Below are 19,355 nucleotides of genomic sequence, written 5' to 3' on the forward strand. Positions count from 1 at the left end.
AAGGGCTAAATAAATAACTCCAGAAGGGTAGTCAGTTAGCCGAGCTCATCAGAAATACGTTGGCATATGCCAATGCAGAATCTCATTTTCTAAGGATGGCTTAGTTTTTAGGCAAACCAGCAATGTGTTTATAAAACCAGATTGCTTTAAGAGACAGTAATTCTCTCCAGTTGGGAATACTGTGCTTTCCTAAAGAAACTGGAGGCATGCTATCTTTGTTTTTGTCTACTAATCCTCCATCAAAACTTCTCAACTTTTTGATCCAACTTAATTACATCTGGCAGAAAGACGGACATCTCAAAGATACTGTTTTCCTGCAGTAGTTGGAAACAGCTGGACAGGGAGGTGAGAGACCCAAGTTAGTGCTCAAAGACAAAGAAGCAGTATAGTATACGTATGAGTTTAATCACATGCTTAGTAGGCAACAAAAAAGCTACAGGGGACAGAGCTCCTCACTCCTCACAAGGATCCACCACTGTCTGCCATACTTGTTTCTGCTACTAGCACAAAAGCAATCTGCTTCTTGTAGACCCCTCAGACTCCGCTCTCACGGTAGTGCTACCTGCAGCCCTGCAAGGAACTGGGCTCCTCTGCTGAGGGCTGAACGCTTTCAATTCTTGCTGAAGTTCCACTTAACATTTTATTCCAAAAATAGTCAAAACAGAGTTCCAAATTTTAAAAACTCAGTATTTTTTTCTGTGGTTTCACTGGTTCAAATTATTTGATTCACCGTGACTTAATGTATAATTTTGGTCATGTGATATAAGGCTGTTTTATACAGGAAGGGTTTTCTTTGAAAGAAATTGTCTGTAATAGGTAAGTGTAAGCTTGTGCTTAAGAGCAGTAATTAATGTTTGAAAAAATGACAACTAACTCCAATACAGTCATGAAACAACCCAGGGAGATCAACAGTGACTGTGATTTGTTGTGAACAACTGCTTCTTTTAAGAAATCCCAGCCCTCAACACCTCACAAAACCTCAGAATTCCAAACCGGCCCAAGTAAAAGCAAATGTCTGTATTTTTCAGGTTAATTTCTCAGGATCATTCAGTTAAGTGCAACCATTATTAACCATGTCTTGGCATTTAGCCTAAGAAAAGTATATTAAAATGCTTTAAATAAAATCCTGCAAAATTAAGAGGAATACCAACTGGGGATTTATTTTTTTTTAAGCAGAGATTTTTTTTTTTTTTTTGCCTAGCCATGTTTTTGAATGGCAGTATAACAGCACTGCAGGGACATTATTCACTGTCACTTCTGAAAATTCCTTTTGAAAATATTTAGATATTATGCCTCCTGCCCAGGAAGTCCCAGTCAACATATATTATGTGTTTCTATATTAGTCAAAATTTTATATACTGATTCTAGCCAATTGCAAATGCTACAGAAGGAGGTCTAAGGACATCTGCAGTCACTTAAGCATCAAAAGTGCAAGAAAGAACTTGGGTAGCCATGCTGCTTGGAGGCTTTTCTGCTCACAATTTAAGTAGGATTAAAATATAATGGACTGTTGCTCTCAAAACTCAAGCATACAAATACATATCTACATGCTTTCACTTTTATGAGAACTGTGGAGTTGATGAAAAGAACTCCAGTGTGCACTCACTGAAGATGTCTGGTTAAGCATACATCTAAAAGCTTTCCTATATAGCGATCACTATGCATAAAGCTAGCCAAGTGGTGAAGAATAGCACGAGGATTCTTTGATTCAACAACTTCATTCGCCATAAACGTAGCTGCAGTTGTGTTTCCCCAGAGGTAGCAGCATTTCAGAGAGGCATCCATGATTTCTACGTACAAATGTACTTGTTGAAAGCATCATCAGCCAGAACTACATTGCTGTCATAGCTCAGCTATCATTATTACTTTCTATTCTGATTACATGCGAATACCATATGCAGTGTTTGCATGCATATGGACAATGCTGTGTTCTAGCTAGCAACTACCATCCTGCCTGCAGAGCAAAGGGACAGATCCTGGTTGATTTTAAGTACTTCTGAGTATTCGTACGAAACATTACTACCCCAAGTCTAACATTTTAAAACTTGGATGCTTTAAATTAAGCTATTAAATCCATACTTACTCAGCGCATAAGTGTCCTGAATTCCTGAATAGCTCTCTAAATCAAATCTTACCCAGATCAAATCAATCATATTAAGACATTTCTTTAAAGTCTCAGCAGGTGACTTTCCAGCGAAACCTATAGGGCCACAGAGTTTGAATTGCCATTCGAAGATCTGACCTGCTCTCAAAGCTGCCAGGTGTAAGGGCAATTCCTCCTCTGCGAGTCTAGGGTAAACAGTGCTCTTGCATCTCTGCTGCAGAGCCACTCTACCCCAGACAGCAGAGGACTCCTCAGGTACCCTATACAAGCTTCACTTCATGGCAAATACAGAATCTGCTACTTTGCAATGAACTTCCTACAGAAAGAGTTATGATATTTTCCTCTTTTTTGCCCTAACCATCACACACAGCCTGACAGTATTTCACAGTTGTGCAAGAATGAAATGGAGCATATTTCTGTGAAGCGCTCCATTAAGCAACAGCAGAAAATTAACAGGTGCCACAAAGTGATCAGAAGTGACTCACTGTCTCCTCTTGGCTAGAAAAAACAAGGTTTGGAGGGAAAAGGAGGAGAGGAATCATGAAGCAGGAACAATAACTGTGGAAGGCATCAGACAAAGAAGAGATTGCAAGGATTTTCTCAGACTCCTTACAAAACCAGGCAATGAGATTGCAAATCATGTTAGAAAAGACAAGAAATACATTTTGTATGCTGAAGTAAAAAAATCCGAACCCCTTACTCATTTACCCCTACCTATGTTTATCTCCCCAAAGGCCTGAATTTGGCCTCTTGCACATTGCTACCTCTATTCTCCACCTCTGCCTCATTGATAGAGGTGACATTGTGACCCCATTGAAACCATCTCCAGTTAACAGAGATCCCCATGCTCCCAGTTGCAAACATCCACAATTACATTCCCTCAGATGAAGGCATTCAGAGGGTTACTGACAGAGTAAAGCTGGTGTCAGTGTAGCCAGATTTCCATTTAGAAATGGACAGCTCTGGTCATGCTACATATGCCACAAATGCAAAAGCATATTAATACAGAATAAAGTTATTAGAATAAAAAAAAAATCCTTCCCAAACCACTGCAGCACTTCCCGAACCTGATCAAGGTAAATATGGCTCAGAAGCTATTTCCCACACCAAGGAGAGACACAAACATTGACTCTGTAAAACCAAGCCAGAAAAGAGCTTTCAGACACACCTACTACTAACACTGGACTACTCAGACAGTCCCAACACCACTATTCAGACACCACACCAACACGCCAGCTGAGCGCTGCAGTCAGAAAGCTGTTGACTAAAGTGGCAATCGGCTTATCTGCAAGGCACATCCAAAGCACCTGGTATGTGTTGCCATTGCCCAAAACACTCTGTCTGCATAAAGATTTGATAGAGCTTGTCTAAGAAACTATTAATTTCTACCCAGGAAATCTTCTCAGTAATACCAGATCAGTGCATTTTTGGGCACTGTAGGTGTAAACACCAGAAGTTGCATTTTTAGGCAGTTCCAAGTACTGAGAGACATTGCTGTGAAAAGGTAGTGCAGTACCTTTCCTGCACAGGACTTCAAGCTCCTTTCTGCAGCAAGATCATGGAATAGTTTGGGTTGGAAGGGACCTTTAAAGGTCATCTAGTCCAAACCCTCCGCAATGAGCAGGGACGTCTTCAACTAGATCAGGTTGCTCGGATCCCTGTCCAGCCTGACCTTGAGTGTTTCCACTTCTCTGGGCAACCACCCTCATAGTAAAAAAATGTCTTCCTTCTATCTAGTATGAATCTACTCTCTTTTAGTTTAAAACCATTACCCCTTGTCCTATCACTACAAGCCCTACTAAAAAGTCTGTCCTCATCTTTCTTATAAGCCCCCTTTAGGTACTGGGTGGCCACAATAAGGTCTCCCCGGAGCCACCTTTTCTCCAGGCTGAACAACCCCAACTCTCTCAGCCTGTCCTCATAGGAGAGGTGCTCCATCCCTCTGATCAGCTTCGTGGCCCTCCTCTGGACTCTCTCCAACAGGTCCATATATCTTTGTAGTACTGAGGACCCCAGAGCTGGATGCAGTACTCCAGGTGGGGTCTCACCAGAGCTGAGTAGATGGGCAGAATCACCTCCCTCAACATGCTGGTCACGCTTCTTTTGATGCAGCCCAGGACATGGTTGGCTTTCTGGGCCGCGAGCACACATTGCCATCTCATGTCCAGCTTTTCATCCACCAGTACCCCGAAGTCCTTCTCCTCAGGGCTGCTCCCAATCCATTCCTCGCCCAGCCTGTGTTGATACCAGGGGCTGCCCTGACCCATGTGCAGGACCTTGCACCTGGCCTTGTTGAACCTCATGAGGTTCACATGGGCCCACTTCTCGAGCTTGTTTGTGTCCCTCTGGATAGCATCCTGGTGCGTAAAGATCCATAAAGCCACTCTGCACTCTGTTAGCCTGCTCCAGCACAACAGAGACTTGTCATGCCAACACTCACCTACTGCAATGGGCCTGCTATCGTTAAAAGCATACCAATCTCTGCCAGCTCCTGAAGCTCACCCCTGCCCCTCGTGGTTGTTACGGCATCAGAGGGAACAGGGAGCAGGAGCACGATGGGAAGGGTCTAAATTGAAAATGTTGTTATCACTGCTCAGTATCTGTATGCACACAACTGCATGGACTCTCTGCCTTCCTGCACTTTTTTCTTCCTTTTTTGTATCTGTCAGCTAAACCAAAGATTCAAATGCAAAATGTAGCACTTGGGAAAATTATGTGGGTTTGTGGCACTCCCTGGAGGGCTCTGGGTCCGTGAAGCACTGAATGGATTATAATGAGTCATAAATATAGTACTTTCATCTGTGACAGGATCCTATTCTGCTATTCATATAATGTAAAGGCGAACTGCCCATTTTCTTCAGACCAGTAATCTGAAATCTCAAAGAGGGAAAGAAAGATAAAGAGAAAGCATCTCTAGGCACAAATTAAGCAGACAAATATGCAGACAACATATTTAGCAGCAGCTTTGGGAACTTTGAATAAGAAAAGTAGGTGCAATTGTCTTTTAATTATTCTGAAACATAATATCTGAGCAGCTAGATTAGAACAGAAGCACCATATTCAGGAGAGGACACAAGGATGCAGTTGCACTTACGATTACTCTTCATTTTTGTGACCCCTTTGAATCTCTTTTGCCGTAAGGTACATCCTCAAACTCTACTGCAGGCCTTACAAATTAGAGTTATTTACAAAAATTGCTGTCCATCCAGAAGAGATGAGCCTTTCTTTTCCATGTGTGAGAGTCACCTCCCATTAGTTTGCTGAGCCCTGGCTTACCCGCTCAGCCGCAACGTTCCCCCTGCCTACTTGCCTGCTTCTGCTAATACTATCAGCTACTATTACTTTGACAGCATGCTTAATATAGAGATCTTTTGTATCCAAGCTGGTAAGTAACCAGCTTCCAGGCAGTCTGCTGCACTCTGGGTCTAAAAAAACCTGTCAATCATCTTCTTTTAAAGCAGCATTTGGATAAACCAGATGGACTATTCCTTCTCTGAAATCACACCCACCGAGTGGATCCATTGCACATGGCAAGTTTGCATGGGTTAAACTGAATGACAGCAGACAGATTGCCGATTTCCAGTAATTACAAGGACCATCTTCCTGGGCTTTTCTGCTTAAAAGAGGAACACGCTTTTCATATTTCAGGCTGAAAAAATCCTGCTATGGTTGCCCTCACTGCAGCCCGATCCTATTGATAATCCCCTCAATATCCTGACCGTACTGATGTTAAAAGCAAATAAAGAACAGAGTATCCCATGCCTGCATGTCACTCCACTTGAAAACCATTGTTTGCAACAGGTTCCCCAAAAGGCCACAGGACTTCTTCCCTGCCCAGACCACACACAGGTAGCAAGCATTTGAAATATAAGCACAGAGATATTCTGGATCAGTTCAATGCCTGAGTAAGAGTGACATAGCACAGGGATTTAGGGACTTTGAGGGAAGATGGTGCAAGTAAAGACACGCAAATGTCAGCAAGGACTAGCTTTCCTGAGCTTTGGATCAGTACTGTAGCATGCACCTATAGAGACTTTTGTCTTAAAGTTACAACAAAGCATGTGGGACATGCATATACATATTGAATCAGTGCAGTTTGTCTGCACTCTAAGAGCACTAATAAGCACACAGCTCAAGCAGAGCGCTGAGCAGAAATGTGAATGCCAACATGTTTCCAAGGCTGAGAAAAAAGATTCCTTCTTGATGTTCTTCCCAGCTGTTGCTAAGAAGTTTTGCTGGTTTTTTTTTTTCCCTGCATTTGCCAAGAGACCTTTCTAGAAAATTTGCATATGGATATTACCCACCTAAAATGGAAGAGAAATCATGGCTCAAGTGAGATGATTCTCTGTTACTGACATAACTAAAAGCAAGCAAGTGGTGTCAATGAAAAGCAGTGGCTGAGGTTTTCAAAAGTAGGTGGCTACAGTTGCTTGTTTTCTCTTTAATGAAGACTGCTCAGAACAGTGTTGAAAATCAGGCTACCTATTTTGGTATTTCAGTCCATTCAAATAGGAATTTAAGACAGATCCAACTCAGAAAAAAAAGAACCATGAGTTTTCCCATGCACTTTGTACTTCAGAATTCCCCCCACCCACCCAGCAGTGTCCGTTTTCCTATAAAATGTTTACACTTGCATTAGACTAGCAAAACCAACATTTTTTTCATTTGTCAGTGATTTTTTCCATTTTAATTTTTATTTCCCAGTAAAGTTCCCCTTTCCAAACTAATTTAAGACCCTTCCCCCCTCCTTCTACAATTTCCACTTCTTTTTTATTTTTGTACTTGCTTGTTTGTAATTTTAGACTGCAATTCCAACAGCAACCTCCTGCTTTCTTGCGAGGACTTTCAAAAGAGCCTGAAAGAGTTAGGCATCCAACTCCCAGGCACATAACTTGTTAAAGCATCACTGAAAGTCCCAGCCCATATGGAAAGCAAAAACAGCTCTCCAGAAGCAGACTTATGATCCATCAAAAAGCCAGTTTTCCACGATTTGCAGCCATCAGTGGCTCCCAGTACTGTAAGTAACCCCACATGTGAGCAGTCCCATCCACTCCAAGGGAATTGCTCATAGCTTGAAGTTAACAATAATTATGCAGATCTTACAGAGCATTTGCTGTCTCTCCGTCTCAGAGAGATGTTATTAAGAAGGTCAATACTTTTATTCCCATTGTACAGATGAGGAAATGGAGGTGATACGACTGGGCCAAGCTGAATGGCAGAGCCAGGATAAATACCGTGATGAATAAAGGCTACCAGTTATTACCCTGCTTGCAAACTGTTTAATTACTAGACTCTCATAAGAAAATTTATGAAATAGAGTCCATTTCCCTCTTCTCCCTCTTTCCCGAGTACTGATTCCAGCTAATCATCATTCATCCTTCGTGCCATCATATGAAAGATAACTACAGAGAGAATAAAAAGAGTATTTATACAGCTAAGGAAGGATTTACATAGCTGGTTCCTTAGGAGCTTTTACCATGTACTGGATCAAAAATCAATTTTTTTAAAATTGCCTAAACAAATACATATTTGCCTTATAGACTGTAATAGCTCATTCAGAGCCCTGATGGTGCAGTGAGGAAACAAACGTCACTCTTGGATATTCCTACAGGAAGTTCCTACTCATCTGGAGGTGTGCAGGACCACTCACCTAAACCACCATTACACTACAGTTCCCACTGCAGAGGCTTTGCTTCTGATGACTGGCAGGAGGAGATGCCACATCTTACGGCAATCTCAGACCTACCCGGGCTTCTCTGTCGTTTGCTATGCCTTCCCCAGCCCTTGGCAAGCCAAAAATCGCCTGCTGGTTCTCACTTTAAAAAACTGGTGTGCATTGCAGCTTTAACACTCTTACACATAGCTTGCTCCCTACTTTATCTATTCTTATCTTGGACAACTGAGCACCCAAACCACTGCAACATGCTAAGGGTCAGTCATTTTTAGCAGCAGCATGGGTTTCTTGCTGCCTGCCCTACAAGTCTGTCTGATCTTTAGAATCCAACTTTACTTTCTGTAGCAGAAGGGCTATGTTTATCTTAGATCTAGCTCATCTTCCACTTCCACATGACAAGAGTTAGTTTAATGTTAAAAATGGTGTTGTTTCAGGCCTTCATGCTTCTGGGCACTGAAAACAGAGTAGGCAGAGCTGTGAATATGTAATCTTGGCATGACTTTCGCTTTCCATTTCCTTTACTGGCCACTAGTGGGATATTACAACAAATATATTTCTGGCAGAACCAATTCTGTAAGAGATTTCTATCTCCTTTGCTTAATTATTTTTTGGCTTGGACCTTTTGCTGATTATCTTTAAATTAATTGTGAGAGGAGGGGGAGATTTCTCTGGGTCTTTTGGTCTCCAAAGCATTGAAAATACTTTTTTCATTTCTGTCTCCTGCAGACACATCCAGAGTGTCCATGAGACAATTCATGAAAGTTCCCAACTAAATTCTCAGTCCTTTGATGCCTTGTGAACCTCCATGTCTTCATTCTCCTCTCATTTCCATGCCAGAGTTGAGAATTTTTGTTGCTTTAAACATAGCACTGACTTTCTTTTAAAGCCCACATCAGGTACATATACCAGATCAGAAAGACAATGGCCTGTGCTCACCTTCTGCTCGTTCAGGTACCAACATGACATTCAGCGCTCTGCAGTAACACTTGTCAGTGTTATTAATTCATGCAACTCAGTTTTCGGGTTTTAAGTAAACTACCTACGACCCTGGGCTGTTCTGTACAGTAATTCCCCCTTGATTTTCATTTAAAACAAACAATAAATGGAGTAACTTTCAACTTCTAGCCTTTATTTGTTTGCTTGGGGAAGTGAGAGTGTTTTCTTGCTGTTGGTTTTTGTTCAATAGCTTTTTCCATAGACAACTTTCTGATACCTCAACGGTCCACAACTACCTATTGGTACACACTGCTGGCAGAGAATCTGGCACCTATGTAATGTGTGTGTAAAAATGACACAAAAAATCGATTTAGCCATTACAACAGCCAGAGCATTGCCTGTCCTCTTTTTGTAGTCTGTTGACTATAGATGGTGCTGGATAACCCAACTTAAGGGCTCATGCAGTCTGAAACAAGAGGCATGTATTAAACATTTACAGCAAGAAATGCAAACACCAAATGCAAATACATAGGGTTTCCCACAGGTCCCTTCTCTTTTGTTGCCCAGTGAGTATTTTCTAACTAAAATGATATTTTTAGTGTTGTATCTGTGTGATACAATAAGCCTTATACAAATTGCTGCAGAAAGTTGGTGGAAACGCACATTCAGGTTATATGCAGTTACAAAACTGGTGTTTGGGGAACCATCTCATAAAAATGTAGTTTGCACCCTTGGGGCTTAGTTTATAAGGGGATTCAAGCAGCATTTTATCTAGTAAGAACCAAGTTTCTGCCCTGCTTTTTAAGCTTACTGTCTTGGCTTTGGTCTCTCTGACTAGACATTTTTCACTTCCTGCACTGAGCAATATTTAGTAGGGCAGCTTTCTCTCTATGAAACACTTGCACATCCAAATAGCTTGAAAAGGTTTAGTAAGCAATTAGTAGATTACAACATTTTATAAACACTAGCAATCTCTTATACAAAACCCCCATTATTTAGAAAACAAAAATATTCTAAAAAATCCTACAAAATTATTTTGTAAGATCTTGTTTTCACGTTTTATCATATATTTTTCCCAAGTTATGACTAATTTCAGTTATCAGATACTATCTTTCTCCCTTGGGAATATCTTTTCTTTCCTATTTTGTTCCCCAAAGGCATAACATTTTCACAGAAGATGATTTATGACAATGTGGTGATTTTACATCAAGAAAATTCCTCTCCTACAGGGGCCTCAATACTTCCGAATCAAAACACTTCTCATGTTAGAAGGGCCTTTAATTCATCGTTCTGCTGGAACGTAGGGAAGGACTAACAGCCTCAGTACACAGGCATGGGGTCTGGTCTGGCTAAGAGGCATGGGCACAGTCATTCAGGCAGACACAAGCCACTGCTTCAACCTCCACAGGATTCCTGCTAACTGGCTAAGCACATGAAGGACTTTGATACCAGCCAGTCACAACCCAAAATTCTAAATGGAATTTAAGAGCAACACGGGATGCTTTACTTAAAGCAATTTATTGTGTCACCTCATGTACACAGTTCTTTGTTCAAGTTAAATCATTTATAATGATTTAAAAGGGGAAGTTGAAGGACAGGCTGCTTTGGGAATTATGGGTACATAAAACATCTGATGCAGCATCTTCCAGAATGCCCTTGTCATGCTCTTCTCTCACTACAAGCTTGGTCCCAAAACTCACTGATGGCCACGCTGCCCAGTTGCTTGTGGCTTTCATGCTAGGGACACCCTCCACTGGTCTGTGCTATTTGTGCGGTTAGCATATATGTCAGCATTTGGTTATGTAGAGAGAGAGAAGGAAATAAGCTAAAAGTAGTGGGCTAGGCTTGCTATCGATTTAGTTAGCATTAATTCATGGAAAATGCTTGCATAAAGTTCATTACTTAGTTTCTCTGACAAAGTTTTATCTATTAAAGGAAAGCGTTGCAGGTCCAAGGGTGCTGCAGTAAATGCAGATTATCAAGAGACTTTCTCAGTTCACTGACACCATCCCCGCAGTCCTAGAAATGGCCTCTGGAGGAAAGCAATCCTCAAAAGTACTAATCCTCCTGCCAGAAATAAGTAAGACAGCACAGATATATAGGCTACAACAGGCAACTGGCTCAAGCAGACAAAAGAACACTAAATAAAAATAACCTTCACGTAACTTCTGTAAGGTTTAAATTTTGTTTAAAAATTTAAACAAATTTAAGGTGTCTTCCAGGTGTCCATAGAGCCTTTACACTCTGCTTAATTTGATTTTCACCTGTGCTAGAGACATGGTGCCAACATTAGCTGCATAGGTGCCCTGTGATTTGGGACAATGCTGTACTGATCACATACATACAAATTCAGACAGGACCTGTAGATAATTATCATGTAGCTCACTCTTTGCATGGCCACAACTCAATTACCTCTTAAAAGCCTTCATACCATAGGTATCTACTGACTGGGAAAGAAAGGTATAATCTCCAACCACTTTGCTTGAGATTATATTGAAGGCACATATTCACACCATCTCATTTTATGCATTTAATTTAGGTGCCAAAATTATTCAACTGATCAGGCTGCCAGAGGGTGCCCCAGAATATGTCACTCAGGCTGCCAGTTCCATGTCAGCATCTGACAGACATGTCCCCTTTGCCAACTACAGAAGGAGGTGTGAATTATCTCTACAATTAGCTAATCTCAGGCTTTCGGCTAATTCTGCTACTAGAGACATTGGACTTTATTCCCTAAGTAGTTCAGTGAAATTAAAGGAGTTGGAAATATTGTTAAGTCTGATCCTGTCCGCTGAAGTCCCCAGGACCACATCTGCTGTCATGCCATCAAGAGGCAGGGCACAGAAGTGTCTCCATCCCATTGCTCTGCCTCCTGCAGATTTACTTGATAAAGGAGAGTCCCTGTTGTGAAGGCTTTACAATCTACATAATCAGAGAAACTACACAAACCAAACCAAACAAATCACGGGTAAGGACGTACAGCAGGCTGCTAAGTGTGGATAAGGGTACCTGCAAGCCTTGATTTGGATGTTCAACTACAGCATGAGGACAGATGCCTCCAAAATAAAGGAGCCACTTACTGGCTGTATTCAGGTGCTGTGCAACTCTCAATGGGATTTTATAAAAATTCTGCCTAGTGGACAGCATTATTGCATAGCAGATGAGCACTCTTGTAAGGTTTATCATCTAGTGTCCTACATGTTAAGTAGCTTTCTATTAGCAAAACTTTGGAAACCCTAGGCTGTGAGGATCTTTATGGGCTAATGACATGAGACAACTAGATGGTAGATAAATGGTTTAACTGAACACTGCAAGCAATTAAGAACCATAGGTCTGAGAACATTTTTCTCATTTCTTTTTTGCCTTTCTCCTACATCACTGCTTATATAGTAGGTTCTCACAAAATACAGTACTCTAGCACTTGAATGTGTTTTGATGTCAGTGCTCAGTCATAGAAATTTTTCAGTAAATTATTCCATTCTCCCTTTTGGAGGTACTTTCTGCAAACCATGAACAATTGATCTACATTGCCCCAAATGCTTATTAGAACCAATACCATTTTAAATGCCCATATGACAGACACACGTGATCACCTGACCAAGGAGCTGCTGCCAAACTATTCAACATTTTTTAAGCAACAAGGTCCCAAACTGAGCTTGTCCCAACTCCATGAGAAAGGATGGGGGGGAAGAGAAAGAATCAATAAAAAAGAAAAAAAAAATTTATCACATGCATCTGAGTAAGTAATTGAAGAGTGGAGATTTTTGCAAACAGAAAAAGATTTGATTTGATTTCCTGAATAAATTATTCATTGCAAATTATTCACTCAACTCCAATAAATAGACATAGCCTCTCTTTGCTTTTTCAGAGAAAAAAAAAAACAAACCACAATATTCCACAAAAGCAAAAAAGGAAATATTAGAGATATTATTTACACTCAAACAGAACAGATTATTCACAGGGTGCTGAAAGCACTCTTTTCAACAAAGTGATGCATTGTACTGTCAAGAAGCCAAATTTTCAGAAGGGCTCAGCACCCAGCAACTCCTGCTGAGAGCAGTAGCCTATTGAAAATCCAGCCACTTCATGGACATGCCTAAATAAGAGCTGGCGGTATTGGAAACCTGCCCTTGGCTTCCCCTACTCACACGCTATGCACTCTACCTTACACAGGCCAGCCCATGATCTCTCTTGAATGTCATTATCTGCAGAGTGACAAAGACAACCTGCAGCATCTTCAGATACAGTGGGGGAGAGTATAAAGAGAAATTCCTGCATCCTTCCCACCCTTCCAGGTTTTTCCAAACTCCCCAAAGGGGGCAATGCAGCCCTCTCACTACAGGCTGAATGCTGGCAAGGAAAAAGTAGCAAGACCAGAAGAACAGACTCTAGTTTTAATAAAGCTGTCAGGGTTGACATATAGTATCTACCGCTTTTCCGTTCTCCTCCATCTCAAGCAGGATGGAGGGATTATGCAGATGAGCCACAATATTGTGTCAGGCTCAGAAACATTGTCCTGTATGCTTGGCATAGCCTGAATTCATTTCTGTACCCCTGAATGCCCACAGCTATGAACTGTCTTGGTGGGATAAACACCTTAACAAAGCTGTTTAGCAGATTCACTAAATGGTTCTGGCAGGCAAAAACGTTTCTAGTGAATGGGAGAATGTGCTCTCATCCCCCTTCCTTGCTCTCAAACCTTTGAAGTTTTATTTATGATGTATGTAAAAAAATAAGGCACTCAATCAGTGCTCATGTGCTCTTAAAGCTGCACTGCTGCTTTCCGGCAAGCACAGAAACGTCATCCCAGCTCTAAAACCTCTTCCACTTCCCAGCCACAGAACAAGCCACCACAAGTTTTGCACTGCTGGTTCATCTCTGCATACATGCACACTTCAGGAGGGATGAAGAAAAGGAAGGGAAGCTTTCGCCACGGCAGCCCCATTCAGCTAAAGAGAAGCCAGGCAAGGCCCTTCATTTCCCTCTCCACAAGCCACATGCTCTGGAAAGGAGGCTTTGTTTGACTGTCATTATGGCAGGTAACACAGTCCCTCAGCCTCCTAATGAGGTGTAGCGTCCAGAAGCCAAGGAGTCTGCATGGACTCTGCAGGACTGAGTCCTAGGATTATCACGTCTGCCAGGAGCAAGTCCTATCACTGTTTCACTGCTGCTTCCACTTCTGTGAAAGTTCAGGCCCAAGAAGGCATTTTTCGGGTATAGATCCATAAGCAGCCCTGGTCACTCAGCCACCCAGTGTCACTGCAGCTTTCTCACCCAGCCCTTACATCTGCATTCACTTCCACCATCACAACACATGGTCAGGACAAACACTGTGCACATGGCCTGAACTTACCCAACGCTCCTCCACATACACACACAATCAACAGTAACAGGGAAGATCATAATTATGTTCTTTAACATTATTCCTTTGCTGATTATGCTCTCCCAAAGTCAGATAAACTATATATTCTGCCCAAAAAGAATGAAAAAATAACAAATCCTTAACTTGAAGCCTCTCTGTGGAACAGCTGTATGGAAAAAAAAATTACACATATTAACCCACCACACTACTGCTATGAAACTGCAGCTGTGAGAATGTATTCCCAACTGATCTCTTTTAAGAAGGTCACATCCTAGTGCAACCTGAAGTATTAATGAAGCACAAGCTTGGGCCAGATGAAGCCTAGATACAGTAGAGGTACTTTATCAAGTTATCTCAATTCCTTTCCTGCACTGGGAGTACCGCAGCTGATTACAGTGAATCATGACAGCATAGGCTGCTAAAAAGTAGTCATTGTAATTTGATTGTTGATGTGGTATCTGTTCCTTCTCTTTTGTGTCTCTCCCAGGGAGAAGCATAAGGAGTAAGTGCATCAAAACAAAGAAAGCTTTAAATACCAGGCTAGACACATTACCTTGTCTTCCGTGTTTTGTTAGTATTTTAAGAATGAATTGACAGATTTTACAAGGTGGGTATCGAAAGAATTTGAAAAAATGCCAAAGCTATAGGATCTAATCAAGACAGACTGTACAGCCAGCTTCTGCAGAAGAAAGGGCTGCATGTAGGTGGGCTGCATACTAAAACTCAGAAGGGCAGGCAGTCACTGGGGTTTTTTTCCTTGATTTTAGGGAAACAGAGATCAATGTTGTGAATCTCTATAAACAATCTGGAAAAAAGCTCCTGCTTCCATCTTACCTTTCTTTGTTAGGCAACCCACCCACCCACTATTTTCCCTCCCCCACACCCTGATTAGCTCCATTAACCTTGCATATAGGCAGGTCGAAGTTGTGGCTGATAGCAAGTCTTTGTCATGCGAAGCATGAAGGCAAAGAGGAGTTGCTGCAATGCATCTGAAAAATGGCAGGCTTCTTCACAGCACATTGCCTCAAGAGGCTAGGTCCAATTAGAATATCATCCAAGATCAGTTTTAATTTAGCTTCTATTTATGACTACTTGGCTTAATAAATTAATTTAGTTTACTGTGCAAACAAAACCACAAGTCTGGGAAGGTGAACAGATTCATAAGATGATTTCTGGAGAGGATGCCTTCAACCACAAGCTGAACAAGAAACTCTAATGATTTGCCCTGTGACAATCTCAATATCTCCTTGATTCTACTGAAGTCTAGGCTTATTCTTTACACATTACTTTGCTGAGTGAGGGAAAGATGACAAACAGTAAATAGAGCTAGTAAATAGAGTTAGTAAATAGAGATAGTAGAGATAGTAAATAGAGATAGATTAATAGTAAATAGAAAGCGATTAATAGTAAATAGTGATAAATCCAGTTGTCTTATTCTTTCGCAGCAGCAGGGCCATGATTCAAGAAGGCACTTGGTTTTATGCTGGTGTAAGCACACAATTAAGTGCGCTCTCTTCATATTTATGTATTGTATTAGATACTTTCCTTACAGACTCCTTGTCACAACCACATTTCCGATCTAGCAAAGAGGAGGTCATCTCAGGCTATTTTACCCATTTGTTCAGCACCTCTTCTCTTCCCTGGGATCCTTTCTCTTCAACAGTCACTCAGCACACCCCCAGATTCGCCTCTTCCTCCTTAGTCTCTGCCCAGACCATCCTTTTCCAAGTAGCCCCTGCTCTGCACCAGTCTTCCTAGTCAGAAATCCCCCTCATAGCTTTCTCCTTAGTCTGTGCACCTGCTGGCTGTGTTCTAGAGTCCTGTGCCTGCTATCCAGGAGAAGAATTTACAGTAGCCGCCTTCGCCGGATGCTTGATCAGCAGAAAAGGCACACTAGCTTGGTGAGATGTTCAGGGTTCTTAGATGAAACCACTAGGAGAAGAAAACTAAGCAACAGCAGGGTCATATGGATTGGATCCAACCCTCTTCAGTAACCATGCCTGAGCAAAGACTAAGATTGAAACATCTCCTATATTGTGCTCCTGAAGGAGCCCCGCCAAAGGCCTGGGTGCCCATGGCATGCAGAGCAGAAACACAAAAGTGGAAAAGCTAAGCAAAGTAGCAAAACTTCTCCAGGCATTTCTGCACCTGTAGCATGGGAGTTAAAACTGAAGTCAGTGGTACATGTCAGAGTTATCACTGCTATACGCAAGTTATTTCCCTGATCTCAATGCAAATGCTGCATCCCTCCCTTTGATTTCAGTAAAATCCCTGGGAGCCTTCCTCTGAGCAAGCACTTGTTCAACAGACACTCTAGGTTCACATCATCCATGAAAGAGTCCAAACACCAGAGGCTGAAGAAAGCTGCACCCCTTTTGTCTATAAGCAATGGTGTTTAAACAGTTCTCAAGCACTCTCAACAATTTGCATTCTTTTTTGCAAAACAGGACAAATCCATCTGACATATGCTAGGTTCAGAAGAGCAGCAAGTTTTTCAAAATCAAAAGAAAAAAGAAAAGCTGCAGGAAGGGATTCAGAGAAGCAGAAGAAAACATTTCAAAACCTCTATAGAGAGGAATCTATAGTAGCAAGTGAGAACTTTCATCTCACTTCTCGTTTGAAGGACTGATAAATGTTTCTATTCATTGTAAGCATCTACTTCATCTACATTTTAGCCCCTTTAGCACTGCTTAGCAGGGACATGTCTAGTATAAAGTAACTACAACAGGATTATACATTAGAGATGCAAGCTATGGCTGATGAAATTCTGCTCAAATACAGTATAGCAAAACTGAAAAGTTCAGCGGAGTTTCTCAGGCTTGATACTACCATAATTGAAACCTGGTGTGAGAACAATCTCTTACTGTACACCCCACATTCAGACGTAGTATTTTTTTACTATAGTGTTTGCTTTCCATGTAGAAATCCAGATCTCTAATCCTCACTTTACTGTTTCACATCTGACATTCTAATTTATGCCAGTGCAAAACAGGTTTACTGCACTAACAAATCAAAGTAGTTATTTTACCCTAGTTTAAATGAACCAAGGAAGATCCTGGTAATAAAGTATTAGGCCTTCTGCATTTCAGTGTGAGTGTCTAAGTTGTAACCTCCAAATTTGACCTTACAGCAGCTGAGGAGAGATGATTAGCATAGCTCACTCCGTAAATATTGCAAAGTCGTCATCCTTTTCAAGCAACATAAGAAATTAGGATTGCAGAGACAACTCAGAAGTGTCATTTGCAAGAGCAAATTTGTATATTTATTATTTGTATTATCTGCATAGTTTCTGTTTGTATATTGTAATATAGCAATATTTGTTTAAACACTAGCACTGACACCTGTGTGAGATACACACATCACATCTTTTCTGAAATAATTTCAAGATCCACCCTTAGACACAATGGGTCCCGAGGAGAGTTGGCTGGAATATTTTTTGCTAAGGCAAATATTTTTCCAGAAACTGTATTCAAAAATCACATCATATTCAAGATGCCTCCACAATTTTTTTTTCCTTTTGACAAAGAAAGACGTCTCAGATCTAGGGCTGTCTTTTCTCTTCTTATTAGAAAGACCCGTAAGTTGAAGGCACAGCTATTGATACTATGTACTGTCATGAAAACATTCAGAAGTACCTGGTTTTCAAAACAAGTGCAAATTCTCAGACTAGTTCTGAAACTCTGGAAGCTGCTGTGAAACCAGTCTGCTCTACTGCAGGGATCTTTTTCAAAATCTTGAGCAAGCATTCTCTTTTCCTGTACATGCACAATTGTACAGGGGATGGAGGAGAGAAATGTACAACAGTACCTCAATATTCTCCTACCCAAAGCTAAAAATCAAAACTTAAGTTAATTCTGAATTTTTCTAATAAAAAATTGAAATACCACCCCTACAACCCCTCAGAATATTTCTGGAAAACCTACGTTCTTAAGAATTTTGTTTAAACTATCATTGATGTATAAAGGAGTTATCCAATATTGGGTGCTAAATACATGGGAGGATCTGACTATATTTCCCAGGAATATCTCTAAATTCAATTAATTAATTCCATACTTAATGTCTGTGAACTTTGATGGTCCATTTGGGTGAATCACAGAAACTTTTGGCCTTCACTGATAAAGCAGACAGCTAAAAATTGGATTTCAGTTGATATTTGCTCTGTCCCTCCATATACTCTTTTACTGGCAAACAGAGATACTAGAGCATGCGGCACTTGAAATCTACTTTTTTATTTTGCATATTAAACCATAACTGGTCTGAAATCTGAAACTCGCCCAGAAATCTGCCATATGAATAAGTTCAGCATTTGTAGGATATAAAGCGAGTCTGGCAAATAAAGCTGGCAGAGTGAAAGCACAGACCCACTGAAAGCATGTGGCAAAGCTCCCACTGGTGAGAGCAGAGGCAGAACACACCCACACTACCTGCAGAATTCATGCAAAGCAGAAAGCAACATCTTGGCATGGGGTTTTTCATGGTACGTGAGGTGTCAGGCACCCTGATCACACTGTAATTCAGCTTGTCAGAAAGTTCCAGCTGTTCCCCAACAGCTGGGTCCCAAAATTTCCATTACTGCTTTATGATTTGTTCCAGCAGAGCTCTAAACTTTCTCTAACACCGACTGGAACTCACGTTGCACTGTGTAACAGCAGCGGTACTAGCAAATATTTGCTAATACTTGCCAATATTTGCTCCTACTGCTTTGTTAGCCTCCTTACTCTAAGCATCCATTTTTGATTATTGCTGCCATGCTTCCCTGATCCCATTGGGCTGATGATTGAAATTAACAATCCGCCCGTCATCACCGGGCTTCACAAAGATCTTGCAGCAAGTGTGGAGGCAAAGGCAAAGTTGTTCCAAGCTTGGCTGCAAAAAACTGAGGGCATTATCACTAAGTTTAAAAAGACCTGTCGTTGCAAAATGCCAGCTACAAACTGCCACCTCTAATTTCCACGTCCTCCTCTTCTGATGAACAGGCAGTGATTTGGGTTTGTTCCACTTGCTTGTCCCTCAAACCAGCAAACAACATTTCTCCTTGCCAGTCAGTGTCCTTTTTCCCACTTGGCAAACACTGGTTTGCTCCCTGCTGCATCGCCTTCTGCGCAAGAAGCTGGCTCTGCAACTGTTTGGTTTTGATTACTTCCTTATTTTTATTAGCATAGTCTATAGCAGCTCAGCTTTGGGAACCTGGCTAAAGTCCTTCCAATAGCCTTGTCCTCTTGACAGCTCACTTGTCCAGCAGCAGCATAAAAGCTGTCTCGTACATGGGCAAATTTTAA

This window comes from Grus americana, chromosome 4 (genome assembly GCF_028858705.1).
Source record: "Grus americana isolate bGruAme1 chromosome 4, bGruAme1.mat, whole genome shotgun sequence".
Classification (NCBI taxonomy): domain Eukaryota; kingdom Metazoa; phylum Chordata; class Aves; order Gruiformes; family Gruidae; genus Grus; species Grus americana.